Source organism: Symphalangus syndactylus, chromosome 24 (assembly GCF_028878055.3).
Source record: "Symphalangus syndactylus isolate Jambi chromosome 24, NHGRI_mSymSyn1-v2.1_pri, whole genome shotgun sequence".
NCBI lineage: Eukaryota > Metazoa > Chordata > Mammalia > Primates > Hylobatidae > Symphalangus > Symphalangus syndactylus.
The window spans coordinates 41,046,967-41,060,968 of NC_072446.2; the positions used below are offsets into that span (position 1 = coordinate 41,046,967).

Sequence of the window (14,002 nt, forward strand, 5' to 3'; positions counted from 1 at the left end):
ATGAGAATTGCTTGAACCCAGGAGAAGGAGGCTGCAGTGAACTGAGATCATGCCACTGCACTTCAGCCTGGGTGGCAGAGTGAGACTCTGTTTCAAAAAAAAAAAAATTTAAAACAGATGAACTTAAAGAAATGTGGAGTCAGGCAGCTCAGGGCCAGTACAGCAGCTCCATGGCTATCAGGGATCCAGCTCCTTCTGTCTATTGTATTCATCATCCTAGCATAGGACTTCCATCCTCAAGGTCACCTCATGATCTAAGAAGGATGCTAAAGCTCTGGGCACCTTGTTCAAATTGTAGTCTGGAAGGAGGAGGAAAGGGCAAAACAGTTTTCATTCCCTCCCCTTTGACAGTCACTCCAGGAGTTCTATATAATGCTTCTACTTACATTTAATTGGCCAGACCATAATTACCTGGTCATGTTTAGCCACAAGGGAGGCTGTGTGCACTCTATTAGTGGGACAGCATTAAGCTAGTTATTGGAAATCTTGCAATTGCCTAGATAAAAATGGAATATTCTTTTTTTTTTCTTTTTTAAAAAAATATGCCAAGCTGTGCCGGGCGCGGTGGCTCACGCCTGTAATCCCAGCACTTTGGGAGGCTGAGGCGGGTGGATCACCTGAGGTCAGGAGTTTGAGACCAACTTGACCAATATGGTGAAACTCCGTCTCTACTAAAAATACAAAAATTAGCCATGCTTGGTGGCGTGTGACTGTAGTCCCAGCTACTTGGCAGGCTGAGACAGAATTGCTTGAACCCAGGAGTTGGAGGTTGCAGTGAGCCAAGATTGTGCCATTGCACTATAGCCTGGGCGACAGAGCAAGACTTTGTCTAAAAAAAGAAAAAAAATGCCAAGCTGCAGAGTGCAGGAGTATTCTTACAATGAAAGAGGAGGAGAATGGAAGTTCGGAGGCAACAGCAGTCTCTGCCATTGAAGGGCTCCCAGTGGAGTGGGCATTTGAACCAAATCTTGAAGGGTAAAGGATATTTTATTTTCTATGTTTTATTTTTTTTAATAGCTAATGTATGGCCGGCCGCGGTGGCCCAGGCCTGTAATCCCAGCACTTTGGGAGGCTGAGGCAGGCGGATCACGAGGTCAGGAGTTTGAGACCAGCCTGGCCAACAAGGTGAAACCCCATCTGTAATAAAAATTAGCCAGGTGTGGTGGCGCATGCCTGTAATTCCAGCTACTCAGGAGGCTGAGGCACGAGAATCAGTTGCACCTGGGAGGCGGAGGTTGCAGTGAGCTGAGATCGCGCCTCTGCACTCCAGCCTGGGCGACAGAGTAAGACTCTGTATCAAAAAAAAAAAAAACGGCCGGGCGCGGTGGCTCACGCTTGTAATCCCAGCACTTTGGGAGGCCGAGGTGGGCGGATCACGAGGTCAGGAGATCGAGACCACGGTGAAACCCCGTCTCTACTAAAAATACAAAAAATTAGCCGGGCGCGGTGGCGGGCGCCTGTAGTCCCAGCTACTCGGAGAGGCTGAGGCAGGAGAATGGCGTGAACCCGGGAGGCGGAGCTTGCAGTGAGCCGAGATCGCGCCACTGCACTCTAGCCTGGGCGATAGAGCGAGACTCCGTCTCAAAAAAAAAAAAAAAAAAAAAACACCAAAAAAAAAAAAAAAAACAAAGGAATGAAAGAATGGTTACTCCATAGGCAGAACAGCGTCATGGGCTGCTTGACTGAGTATATTTATAGTTATTTCTGGATTATATATTAAACAAGGAGTGGATTATCCATGAGCGTTCTGGGAAAGGGGTGGGCAATTCTTGGAGCTGAGGGTTCCTCCCCTTTTTAGACCATAAAGGGTAACTTCTGGACATTGCCATAGCATTTGTAAACTATCACGGCATGGGTGGGAGTGTCTTTTAGCATGCTACTGCATTATAATTAGCGTTTAATGAGCAGTGAGGACGATCAGAGGTCACTTTTGTTGCTATCTTGGTTTTGGTGGGTTTTGGTCAGCTTTTTTACTGCATTCTGTTTTATCAGCAAGGTTTTTGTGAGCTGTATCTTGTGCTGACCTCCTATCTCATCCTGTGACTAAGAATGCCTAACTGCCTAGGAATGCAGCCCAGTAGGTCTCAGCCTTACTTTACCCAGCCCCTATTCAAGATGGAGTTGCTCTGGTTCAAGCACCTCTGACAAAGGTATATATCAGAAGGCTACATAGCAAATCTAACAAGGTCATTTACATATTAAAGAATGTACGTCAAGCACATTGGAATGGTTGCCTGTAGAGGGATGGGAATGAGAGTGGCAACTGGGATTAAAACAACAAAAAAATAGGTACGGAAGTAAAATAAAACAGGGCCCTTGTGGAAAATGGTGATGATAGGCTAGGAGGAAGGAATGAGTATAATGAACTCGTCACTCTGCTCCTTTCAAAATAGAAAACAAAAGGGAAAATTGAAGACTTTAAGAGAAAATTGTCATTTCAGAGTTCCCTTTGTTCTTTGTTGAGTTGGGGATGGAGGCTAGATTTGCAAAGGGAATGGGAAGTGTCACAGAGAGAACCTCTGACAGAATCAGGGTTCTGTGATTTGTAAGGGCTGGAAGCACAGTTTGAAACGCTTTAGGCAAAGGCTGGAATGCACTGGCCTCTTGAACTCCAAGGAAGAGGTAAATAACCAAACCCCTGCAAGGACAGGCAGGGATGGAATTGGGCCTCACTAACCCCAGGAAGCCAGGATGTCCATGCTGCCAGGATCCTCTCTCTGCATCTCCTTTCTGTCTTTATCTGCTTTGTTTTCATTCTCTTTCACAGAAAACCAGGCTTGCTACAAACAGCAGCCCTCAGGAACTGAGTTAACATGTTATGATTTGCTGCAGGAACCTAGAAGCTCCCAGATCTGTGAGCTTCCTTGGCTCAAGTTGGTCAGGGGAGTCTGGAAGGGTGTCTAATTCTACTCTCAAAGGCCTCTGGGGTGGGTGGTGAGGCTTCTGTTACACAGGCTGAATCTGAGGTCAGTGAGGATTTCCATAATCTCAGACCAAGCCATAAGATGTTGAATGTCAGGCCGGGTGCGGTGGCTCATGCCTGTAATCCCAGCACTCTGGGAGGCTGAGGCAGATGGATCACCTGAGGTCAGGAGTTCGAGACCAGCCTGGCCAACCCGGTGAAACCCCATCTCTACTAAAAATGCAAAAAATTAGGTGGGTGTGGTGGCGCATGCCTGTAATCCCAGCTACTCGGGAGGCTGAGGCAAGAGAATCACTTGAACCCAGGAGGAGGAGGTTGCAGTGAGCCGAGATTGTGCCATTGCACTCCAGCCTGGGCAACAAGAGTGAAACTCTGTCTCAAAAAAAAAAAAAAAAAAAAGACTGTCATGAGATGAACGTCAGGGTCATAGAAGGAATGCTAGCCTCACAATGTATCTGGGTGAAAATGCTATTGTCCTGATACTGGTATTTTTCCTAGGGAGGGGACTGTATATATATATGTACATTACAGGAAGATACCATGGCAACCTGCTTGAGGAAAATGTGAGCCCTAAGCACCCTGGCTGGCAGGGCTGAAATGGCAAATCTGCTTTGCATTAGAGGTGAACAGGAATTTGTGGGAGGGAGAGAAGTAGCAGACAGAAATATAAGGGAGCGGCGGCTGGGTGCAGTGGCCCATACCTGTAATCTCTGCACTTTGGGAAGCTGAGGAGGGAAGATCACTTGAGGCCAGGACTTCAAGACCAGCCTGGGCAACACAGACTCTGTCTCTACCAAAAAAACAAAACCCCCAAAACCAAAAATTAACCAAGTGTGGTGGCACGCGTCTGTAGCTACTCAGGAGGCTAAGGTGGGAGGATCATTGAGCCCAGGAGGTTGAGGCTGCAGTGAGCTGTGATTGTATCACTGCACTCCCAGTCTGGGCAGAGGAAGACCTGGTCTCAAAAAAAAAAAAAAAAAAAAAAAAAAAAGAAATGGAGCTGAGGACGTGGAAGGAGAGGAGCCAGTGGGATGGATGGCATGAGGCTAGGATACCAGTGGAGACAGGGGGAAACGTTCCCAGTAGGAGGGTGGCCAAGTGCCTTGTTTGTGGGGCTCTGATGTGAGCACCTCTGTTGTCCTGCATCTTCAGGACAGTTTTCTACATGGACAGGGTGCCCTGGTGGGTGGGGCTCTGTATTTCTCAGGGATTTCCCCATCCGGCTCAAACACTGAGGAGAAAGGATCTTGGAATCAGAGGACACCACGAGGACTCTGGCTGCTGAGTGGGAAAAGGATTGGCCAGGACAAGAGTAAAAGTGAGTAAATAGACTAAAGAAGTGATGTTGGTGGCTTTGACTGGGGTTGGGGGGCAATGGAGACAGAGGTGGACAGGATTAAGATAGATCTAGGATATTTCCAATTTAGGATTGTGTTTAGGAAATAGGATGAAAAGGACTCCCTGATGGGACGTGAGGGAGAAGGAAGTGTGAAGACTGTGTCTTGGGTTTCTGAGCTGACCTACTGCATGATGGTGTGCCAGGACCTGAGATGGGGAAGATGGGTGGGGTGGAGGCACCGTCCCTGTCTCCACCTGGAGTTGTTTCTTTTTTTCTTTTTTTGTTTTTTGAGATGGTGTCTTGCTCTGTCACCCAGGCTGGAGTGCAGTGGTGCAATCTCGGCTCACTGCAACCTCCGCCTCCTGGGCTCAAGCGATTCTCCTGCCTCAGCCTCCCTAGCTGGGACTATAGGCGTGCGCCACCATGCCCGGCTAATTTTTTTTTTGTTTTTAGTAGAGACGGGGTTTCACCATATTGGCCAGGCTGGTCTCGAACTCCTGACCTCAAATGATCCACCCACCTCAGCCTCCCAAAGTGCTGGGATTACAGATGTGAGCCACCGCGCTGTTGACCCACCGCGGTGGCTTTGGGAGGCTGCAGCTCCCCTTGCTCAGGTGCCCTCTCCTGCCAGCAGAGGGCAACATAAGCCAGTTAACAGCCACCGCTACGTAGCTGGGTTCTGGCGGGGCCAGAACTCTGGGATGGAGGGCTGCCACTGGGACCTGGCTCATAGGGAGGCAGCAGGCCGCTCTGAGGCTCAAATGCAGTCTTTGACTTTAAGGCCAATTCCAGCCACAGAAATTTGGGGCTGTTCATATCTAAGGCTGCTGGCCAATCCAAGCCAGCCCATCCCTCCTGTGCTCTTCAGCAGCTTCCTAATTTGTCTCCTGGAGTCCCCTGCACATCGCATCTCTTTGCTTGAAACCCTTCAATGACTCCCCGGTGCCCCTGCCCTCAAGATAACTTCACGCTCTTCAACATGGCCTAGTTGTCCAGCTCATTGATTGCACATCTCCTTTTGCGATCCAAGCTCTTTTCTGCCTCAGACCCTTTGTATAGGTGTCCCCTGCCTGGTCTTCTCTCTCCCTGCTTTCTTTTTTTTTTTTTAAATTATTATTATCATTAAGGTAGCTCCTTCTTATGGGTCCTAGCTTCAAACTCACCTTCCACCCAGACTGGAGTGCAGTGGCACAATCTCGCTCATTGCAACCTCTGCCTCCCAGGTTCAAGCGATTCTTCTGCTTCAGCTTCCCAAGTAGCTGGGACTACAGGCACCCACCACCACACCCAGCTACTTTTTGTATTCTTAGTAGAGACGGGGTCTCACTATGTTGCCCAGACTGGTCTCAAACTTCTGGGCTCAAGTGATCCTCCTGCCTCAGCCTCCCAACGTGCTGGGATTATAGGCATGAGCCACCGCACCCAGCCCCTGACCACTTTTCTATCTTTATCTGAGTTACTTAAAAGGCAAACAAACCCTCGCAGCACATAGCATTTACGTACCAGGGTGATTTGATGTATTATTAATACTTTGCATCTTTCTCTCTCTATTTGTCCCTCCCCTTTCTGTACCCTCTTGCCTAGGGGAGGTTTGGTTCTAGGCCCCAAAGCAAAAACTGCTTCCAAGACTCTTCCCTTTCTGGACTCCACTTTCTATAAGCTTAAACATTGTAGAGCAGATATTGTAAATCGTCAGTTTTATAGGCCCAGTCCTGCTCACAGATGTGTTTTGTACGACTTTTGCCAAGGTTTAAAAACTGGTTTTTGTTGGGCATGGTGGTGTGTGCCTGGAGTTCCAGCTACTTGGGAGTCTGAGGTGAGAGGATCGCTTGAGCCCAGGAGTTTGAGATCAGCCTGGGCAACATAGCAAGACCTCGTTTCTCTACAAAACATTAAAAAAAAATAGCCAGGCTTGGTGGCATGTACCTGTAGTCCCAGCTACTCAAGAGACTGAGGTGGGAGCATTGCTTGAGCCTGGGAGTTTGAGGCTGTGGTGAACTATGATTGTGCCACTAAATTCCAGCCTGTGCAACAGAATGAGATGTCGTCTCTAAAAAACAAAACAAAACAAAACAAAACCAAAAATCTGGGTTTACTTAAGTTACCAAGGTTAAAAAATGGAGCAGTTTCAGAATAAAAATTTGGATAGTTGCTTTCTTTTGAACATTTAGTAGGTCTGGCAGTCTTGGCCCTGTATTTTCTGGTGATGGGTGCTAATATTTACTGAGTAGCTACTAATGTCAGGCACTGTCCTAAGTGCTTTCTCATGTGAAGCTGCCATACCTACCGGTACAAATTTTTTTTTTTTTTGGGGACGGAGTCTCACTCTTGTCACCCAGGCTGGAGTGCAGTGGCGTGATCTTGGCTCACTGGAACCTCTGCCTCCTGTGTTCAAGCGATTGTCCTGCCTCAGCCTCTGGAGTAGCTGGGATTACAGGCATGTGCCACCACGCCCGGCTAATTTTTTTTTTTTTTTTTTTTTGAGACGGAGTCTTACCCTGTCATTCAGGTTGGAGTGCAGTGGCACGATCTCAGCTCACTGCAAGCTCCGCCTCCCGGGTTCACACCATTCTCCTGCCTCAGCCTCCCCAGCAGCTGCAACTACAGGTGCACGCCGCCACACTTGGCTAATTTTTTTGTATTTTTAGTAGAGACGGGGTTTCACCGTGTTAGCCAGGATGGTCTCAATCTCCTGACCTTGTGATCCACCCGCCTTGGCTTCCCAAAGTGCTAGGATTACAGGCGTGAGCCACTGCGCCCAGCCTAATTTTTGTATTTTTAGTAGAGACAGGGTTTCACCACGTTGGCCAGGCTGGTCTCGAACCCCTGACCTCAGGTGATACACCTGCCTCGGCCTCCCAAAGTGCTAGGATTACAGGCGTGAACCATTGCACCTGGCCACAAGTATTATTCTTTTTCATAGTTTGGGAAACAGGTACAGAGAGGTTAAGTGACTTGCCTAAGGACTCACAGACAGAAAAGAGTGGCACCAAAATTTGAACCTGGGCAGCATAGCTCTAGAATGCAGCCCCCTAACCACTAGGCTACATTACCTGATAAGTTTTGTAAGCTAAGTTGTGCTGACCTTTTTTTATTGGAAAAAAAAAAAAACTTTTTTGGGGTAGAGATAATGTCTAACTATGTTGCCCAGGCTGGTCTTGAACTCCTGGCCTCAAGCCATCTTCCTGCTCCAAAGCCCTGTGACTATAGATGTGAGCTATTGGACCTGGCCTATGCTCACCTTTTTAGGCAAGGTATGTGCTCTCAGGTCACCAAGTCTCATACTTTTCTTTGTTGCTACCTGCTTGGTCCCTGGAGACTTGGAGTTTGCAAATGCCTGGTGCTCATTGCTTTTGAGGGCAGGAACAGAAGGACAGAAAGGAGGCGTCAGAGGCCATGAAGGTTGGTGGAGTCCAGGATCAGGGAGATCTCCTACCTCAAGAGGTGGCTAGACAGTGGGGATGGCCAGGTGGTGTGCTTGGGGAGGATGGATTCAGGCCTGGTGATTCCAGCCTCCAGCAAGACTCCCAGGCCCCTCGCTTGGCTTGGCTCGCAGGGGCTGCTGGACTTCAGGGGCTATTGAGGGCTTGGGCACCGTGGTCAGAGGCCTCACGTGGTCCAGTGCCAGGGGGAGTCCCTGTCTTCGCTCCTTGTTTCTTGTCATGGAGTGGCTTCAGTAAGGACAGAGACTGAATTTCCATGCAGCCCAGAAGGATGGGAGTAGAGGATAGGAGTAGAATTTGCTCTTTGAGAAAATAAAAAAATGAATATTTATTGCACTCTTGAGTTTGGAGGTTAAGATTTAGATCTGATGTAATAATTTGTAATTCTTTTTATTATTATTATTATTTTGAGATGGAGTCTTGCTCTGCTGCCCAGGCTGGAGTGTAGTGGTATGATCTTGGCTTACTGCAACCTCTGCCTCCCAGGTTCAAGCGATTCTCCTGCCTCAGCTCCCTGAGTTGCAGGGATTACAGGTATGTGCCACCATGCTCAGCTAATTTTTATATTTTTGGTAGAGATGGGGTTTCACCATGTTGGCCAGGCTGGTCTTGAACTCCTGACTTCAGGTAATCCGCTCGCCTCGGCCTCCCAAAGTGCTGGGATTACAGGTGTGAGCCACCGTGCCTGGCCTCTTTTTATTATTTTAATAAAGTTGTCTTTTTTGGTTTATCTCTCCTATTAGACTGTGAACTCCTTGAGGGCAGAAATTATGCATATTTTGTTCACAATGAACTTCACCCAGTACTTTTACTGTCTAGAGAGTGCCCAGCACATAGTAAATGTTCAGTAATCATTATAATTATAACACACATGCATGGGGTACTGATTTGCTTCCCATGCACTACACTAACATTTACAAATTCACTTGATCCTGACACCATCGTATGGGGCAGGCATCTCCACCGTCCTCATTATACACATGAGGACTCTGAGGTACAGACAGGCTAAATAACTTGCCCAAGGTCACACAGCTTGGGTTGCATTTAATAAATATTCATCAAATGAATGGATGAGTGGATGATTTCCTGCAGCACTCCTTGCTCTCTTTTGCCTTCAACCTATGCAGCTCCATCCCCTCCATCCCACAGTATCAGAATTGCACAGGTTAGACCCAGGCAGGGGAGTGCCTCAGCACCTTTGGTGAGTCACTGAGGCCCACAGAGCAATGTCCTTAGCCCTGGGACTGGTGACTGATCCCTTTTAATCTCCTCTGGCTTGTCCTGCTAGGCTACTTTCTCTGTTTGTTTATTTATTTATATTCTTTTAGATATGGGGTCTTACTATATTGCCCAGGCTGGTCTTGAACTCTTGAGCTCAATTGATCCTCCTGCCTTAGCCTCTCAAAGTGCTGGGATTATAGGCCCTACTTTCTCTTTATCCTTACACTTCAACACATTAAGTACTCACAGATTCCCTAGATTCTTTTCAGCCTCTCTGCTTTTGCTGAAGATCTTCCCTGTGCCTGGGACATCCTTCCAATCCTGAGATTCCATTTTTCTAAAAGAAGATAGCGGGAAGGTAGGCCAGTTATTTAAACCATGGCCATTCCTTGTTTGGTTATACTGAAACACTAGATTGCGTCTGGTCTCCAGCAGTCTTCTGATGGTGGTGGTGGTGGTGACTGCAGAACAGTATCCTCATCCCCTTGTCTTCGGTGGGGATACTGAGTCCCAGAGAGGAAAAGGGACTTGATAAAAACAAAACAGGGGATCCGACTCGGAGTGATTCTAGACTCAGAGCGGGGCAGCAACTTCTGCCTTACACAGTGGATGGGCCCGACCATCCAAAAAGAGCTACTCAGTTCTGAGCATAGAGCCTGAAATTCCACCACTGGAGATTATTTCCTTTGGAGGGCAAAGGATGTTGAAGGCTCTTTGGTCTTCAGGGAGCCTCAGCCAATGTTGCAAACCCCTGCGATGAGTCCTACACAAAGCTCATGTCAGCCTGTTCCCAGGAGGATGGGCTGACTGACAGGCAGCCAAGGGTGAGATGCCGTGGGAAGGAGATCCTGACTGAGGTCTGGAGGAATGTGGGAAGCACCAAAGCCGGCAGAAAAATGGGGATGGGTGGGGGAGGGGGCGGTGTCAGCCGTAGAGAGGATGGGGCCGCTGTGAGAGCCTTGGGTGGGGGATTCAGAAAGCTTGGCTCCACTGACAGCTGGCTGTGTGATGTCGGGCAAGTCTCTTTCCTACGCGGAGCTCTGATCTGGGTTAGTGCTGTGGAACAGACTTGCTTCTGGTTTATCTTAAGGCTCTTGGGTGTCAGAAAGTTGGTGCCCCGGGTGGTGGTTGCCATGGCAACTATCTCTAAGGAGGTAGTGACCAACATGACTGTTGCCATGACTATGGTGACCAGGTAAAGAGCCACATGATTGGCTCTTGGTTCTTTCTTGAGACAGGTCCCACCCCATCACTTCCTTCCATTACCTGCCCAAGTTTAGTGTGTGGGGGGCCAGATAAATTGACACCTAAAGGAAGTGTCAGGAGTCAGGGACCTGCGTTCTAATGCCTTGTTTTACACTGCCAGGCAGTGTGAACTTGGGCAAGTCTCTGCTTCTCCCTGGGCGTTAGTTTCCTCATCTGAAAGATGAAGAGATTGCACAGGGCCTCTTCACCTCTAAATTTCTACCATTTGCCTTTAAACAGGAGACAAAGTTGTGATCCAAAGGGTTGTTCCCAGGAGTGATATGTAAAGTATTAATAATGGTTATGACCATCACTTACTGATGATCCACACAGCCCTGGTTGGCCCTGCTGTGGCAGGGGTACTACCCCTTTAATGGTTGTTAAGGGGAGGGGCCCTGGAGGGTTCCAGAGGAAGGCCTGGAGGGTCTGTTATGCCTGGTACTTGGAGGACACTCAGGGAACTGGTTATTACCAACTAGTAGGAATGCATTTAAATATTTTAACGATTTGTATGACCATACCTTTGCATACTGAACAAGATCCTTGGTTGTATCCATAATGGTGGAATTATGGGCACTGTGAGTAGCAAGAGGAGATTTACCAGGCAGAGGGACCACACTGATGTCATAGAGATCAGGATGCGTTTGATGTGGCTGATGGCTCTCAGATCTTAACCAGCCCTGGTGAAGATCTCTGAGAATAGGATCAATCCTTCTTCCTGGCCACCGCACCCTCCCTGAGTCAGCTGTGCACATCCCCAGAAAGTCGAGTTTGCCAGCATCTCCATTGCAGGAGTGGCTGATGCCCAGATTCATGGACAGGGCACAGCAGGAGTTGGCAGAGCCGGGGAGCCCAAGGAGGAAGCAGGGAGCTCGGGGAATGCCTGCCCCTCCTCTCCCAGGAGACCTGGCCCTGGACAGATGCCAGATCCTCATCCTCCCGGATCTGCCCCTCCTGCTCCTTCACCCACCACGGTCCCAGCAGTTCCCTCCCCCTGGCCTCTCCCAGCAGGATATTGCAGACAGTTTCTGCGGATGGACGCGGCTGCGCCTCCTCCCTGCACACTTTCCATTCCCAGCCCTGAGCCTCGGCCAGGGTTCCTCAGGAAAATTGGCTGAAAGAGGCATTTTCCATGCTCTTGCCTCCTCTGCTGGGTGGCTGTCCCTGCCTCCACTCTCTCCAGTCTCTTCTCCAGCTGGTCACCCAGACCCAGAAGGAAGGGGGATATTTCTTCAAATGGCTGCTGCTCGCTCACCACTTCATTCCATGTGTTGTTTCCTCTCCCTGGGCCTCATTTTCTTGATCTGTCAAATAAGCCAGCTACCCTGCAAAGCAGGCTTAGTTAGAAGCCAGACATTTCTGATTTAATCCTTAGCTCTATTCTTTACTAACTGTGTGACTTTGGACAAGCTACTTAACATCTTAGAGTCTTAGTTATCTTTTATCTGTAGAATAGTGTTATCTTTTACTGTTGTGAGGATTAATGAAATAACCTGGGGAAAGGGCTTAACTCAGTGCTCTGCACGTGTCAAATGCCCAATGAATGGCTATTAAAAAATTTAGTTTTTATTAATGCCTGCTAAGTGCTAGGTGCTAGGTGCTGTGAGAGGTGCTCTACACACCCAGTTTCTAATCTAAATAACACCTGTGCAAAGTGCTTGTCATCCTCCTTTGTAAAACTGACTGTCCAAAGGTTCAGAGAGGCCAAGTTACTTGCCCAAGGTCAGAGAGCTGGCAAATGGCTGAGCCAAAGGGATTCAAATTCAGACCTGACTGATGCCAGATTTCCTGTTCTGGAATCAGGACTCTAGGCTGATACCAAGAGTATCGGTAACTGGATACCAAGGCTCTGGTAACTGGAATAAAGCACACTCCTCTACCCCAGGCAGAGAATAAAGAATGAAATAGTCTAGGCTCAGAATTTAATGCAGCCGTTAAAAGCTGTAATTTCAAAGCTTCACTGTGGTTTTGGGCAGCTAAAGGGCACAGTCATTGAGCAGAATACAGCTCAACTTTGTTATAATTAGGGAAATGCAAAATAAGCAATGAGACACCTTCCTTCCTACTTTCTCTCATCTTGTCCCCAATAAAAGGTCAAATGAGAAGAGACTGGTAATATCTAATGTGGGTCACAAAGTAGGGAATTTGGCACAATTCATCTGAATATAAACAAAACAGCCCCTTTGAAGGGCAATTTGGCAGGGTCTGTCAAAAGGTGAAATGTATGTGCCCTTTGACTAGTAAATTTGACTTTGGTAATCTCTTCTATACATGTAAAAATATTCAATGTCACACTGTTGTGAAGGGCAAAACATTTGCACTAATCTAAATGCCCTTCAATGGGTAAAATATGTTATGGTACATCCATACTGTAGAAAAGTATTACAGCCATGAAAAAGAAAAAGGTAAAGGAAAAATTGACAGACTGGAAGGAGAAACAGACACATACAACACTCCTTTCTCAGTAATTGATAAAACAAGTAGGCATAAAATCACTAAGTATAGAGAACACTTGAACAGCATTATCAACCTCTTTGACCTAACTGGCATTTAGAACATTATGCCCAACAATGGCAGAATACATAGTATTTTCAGGTGCACATGAAACATGCATCGAGATGGACCATATGTTGAATTATTAAACAAGTCTCAAATTTGCAATGGAAATAAACTAACAAATAGAAAACCCCCAAATATTTTGAAATTAACATACTTCAGAATAACCTACGGGAAAAGAACAAAGCAAAGGAGAGATTAGAAAATATTTTGAACTGAATGATAATGAAAAGCACAACATACCAAAATTTGTGGGATGCATCTAGAACAGTGTTGGAAGGCAATTTATAGCTTTCAATGCTAAATTGGAAAAGAAGAAAGGCCTCAAATAAATGATTGAGGTTTCTATCTGAAGAAGATAGAATAATAAGAACAATATAACCCCCAAAATAACAAGGGAAATGTATAAGAATAAAGCATGGATAGAAAGCCAGTATACATTGAGTGAAAAAATGTATTAACCAATATGTACGGCATTGTAACAGAGATTACTGGTTGTCCCTTGATTGCTGGTTATCTCTCCATGTCTCTCCTTTTTTTTTTCCCGCCTTGTCCCCCAATATCTATTTCCTCCTTCCATAAACACCGAATCCCTGATTTGAGCTGGTATGTGGCTATTTAGAATACAATACATTTCCTGGCTGGGCGCAGTGGCTCACACCTATAATCCCAGCACTTTGGGAGGCTGAGGCGGGTGGATCATTGAGGCCACGAGTTTGAGACTAGCCTGGCCAACATGGTGAAACCCCGTCTCTACCAAAAATACAAAAATTAGCCAGGAGTGGTGGTGCCTGCCTGTAGTCCCAGCTACTCGGGAGGCTGAGGCAGGAGAATCACTTGAACCTGGGAGGCAGAGGTCGCAGTAAGCAGAGATTGTGCCACTGCACTCCAGCCTGGGTGACAGAGTGAAACTCCATCTCAAAAAAACAAAACCAGCCAACCAACCAACCAAACAAACACAAAAACAAGAAAAATCACAAAATCATTTCCTAAACTTCCATGCAATTAAGTGAGGCCATGTGACTATGCTGTGGCCAATGTGATGTAAGCAGAGGTGTGCGTCTTCTGAAAGGCTGTGCCTTTTTTGACTCCTTACTGCTTCCTGCTGGCTGGAATGTGAATATGATGGCTGCTGCTTGAGCAGCATATTGTATTGAAGATAAGGGAACCAGAAGATAGAAGCAGGCACAGTTCCTGCCTTGTGGAATGCCATGCCACCCTTGGACAGCCTGCTTGCGGACTTCATTTATATGAGAGAGAAGTGCCTTTCTATCT

The 14,002-nt window shown here is 47.2% G+C and overlaps 1 protein-coding gene across 4 annotated transcripts in view; it reads left to right on the forward strand.

Annotated features, from left to right (window-relative positions):
* The window catches only part of DEFB124 (defensin beta 124), a 46,103-nt gene that overhangs the window by 5,859 nt on the left and 26,242 nt on the right, over positions 1-14,002 (forward strand). Inside the window, exons 1-2 of one of the 4 annotated variants that reach the window (XR_008654610.2) lie at positions 3,137-3,545; positions 4,131-4,241. The gene's annotated coding sequence lies outside the window, so the exon portion shown is untranslated. Of the gene's footprint in view, positions 1-3,136; positions 3,546-4,075; positions 4,242-14,002 lie in introns of those variants that run through there. The other 3 variants (XM_055266168.2, XR_008654608.1, XR_008654609.2) reach the window with 3 other exon arrangements.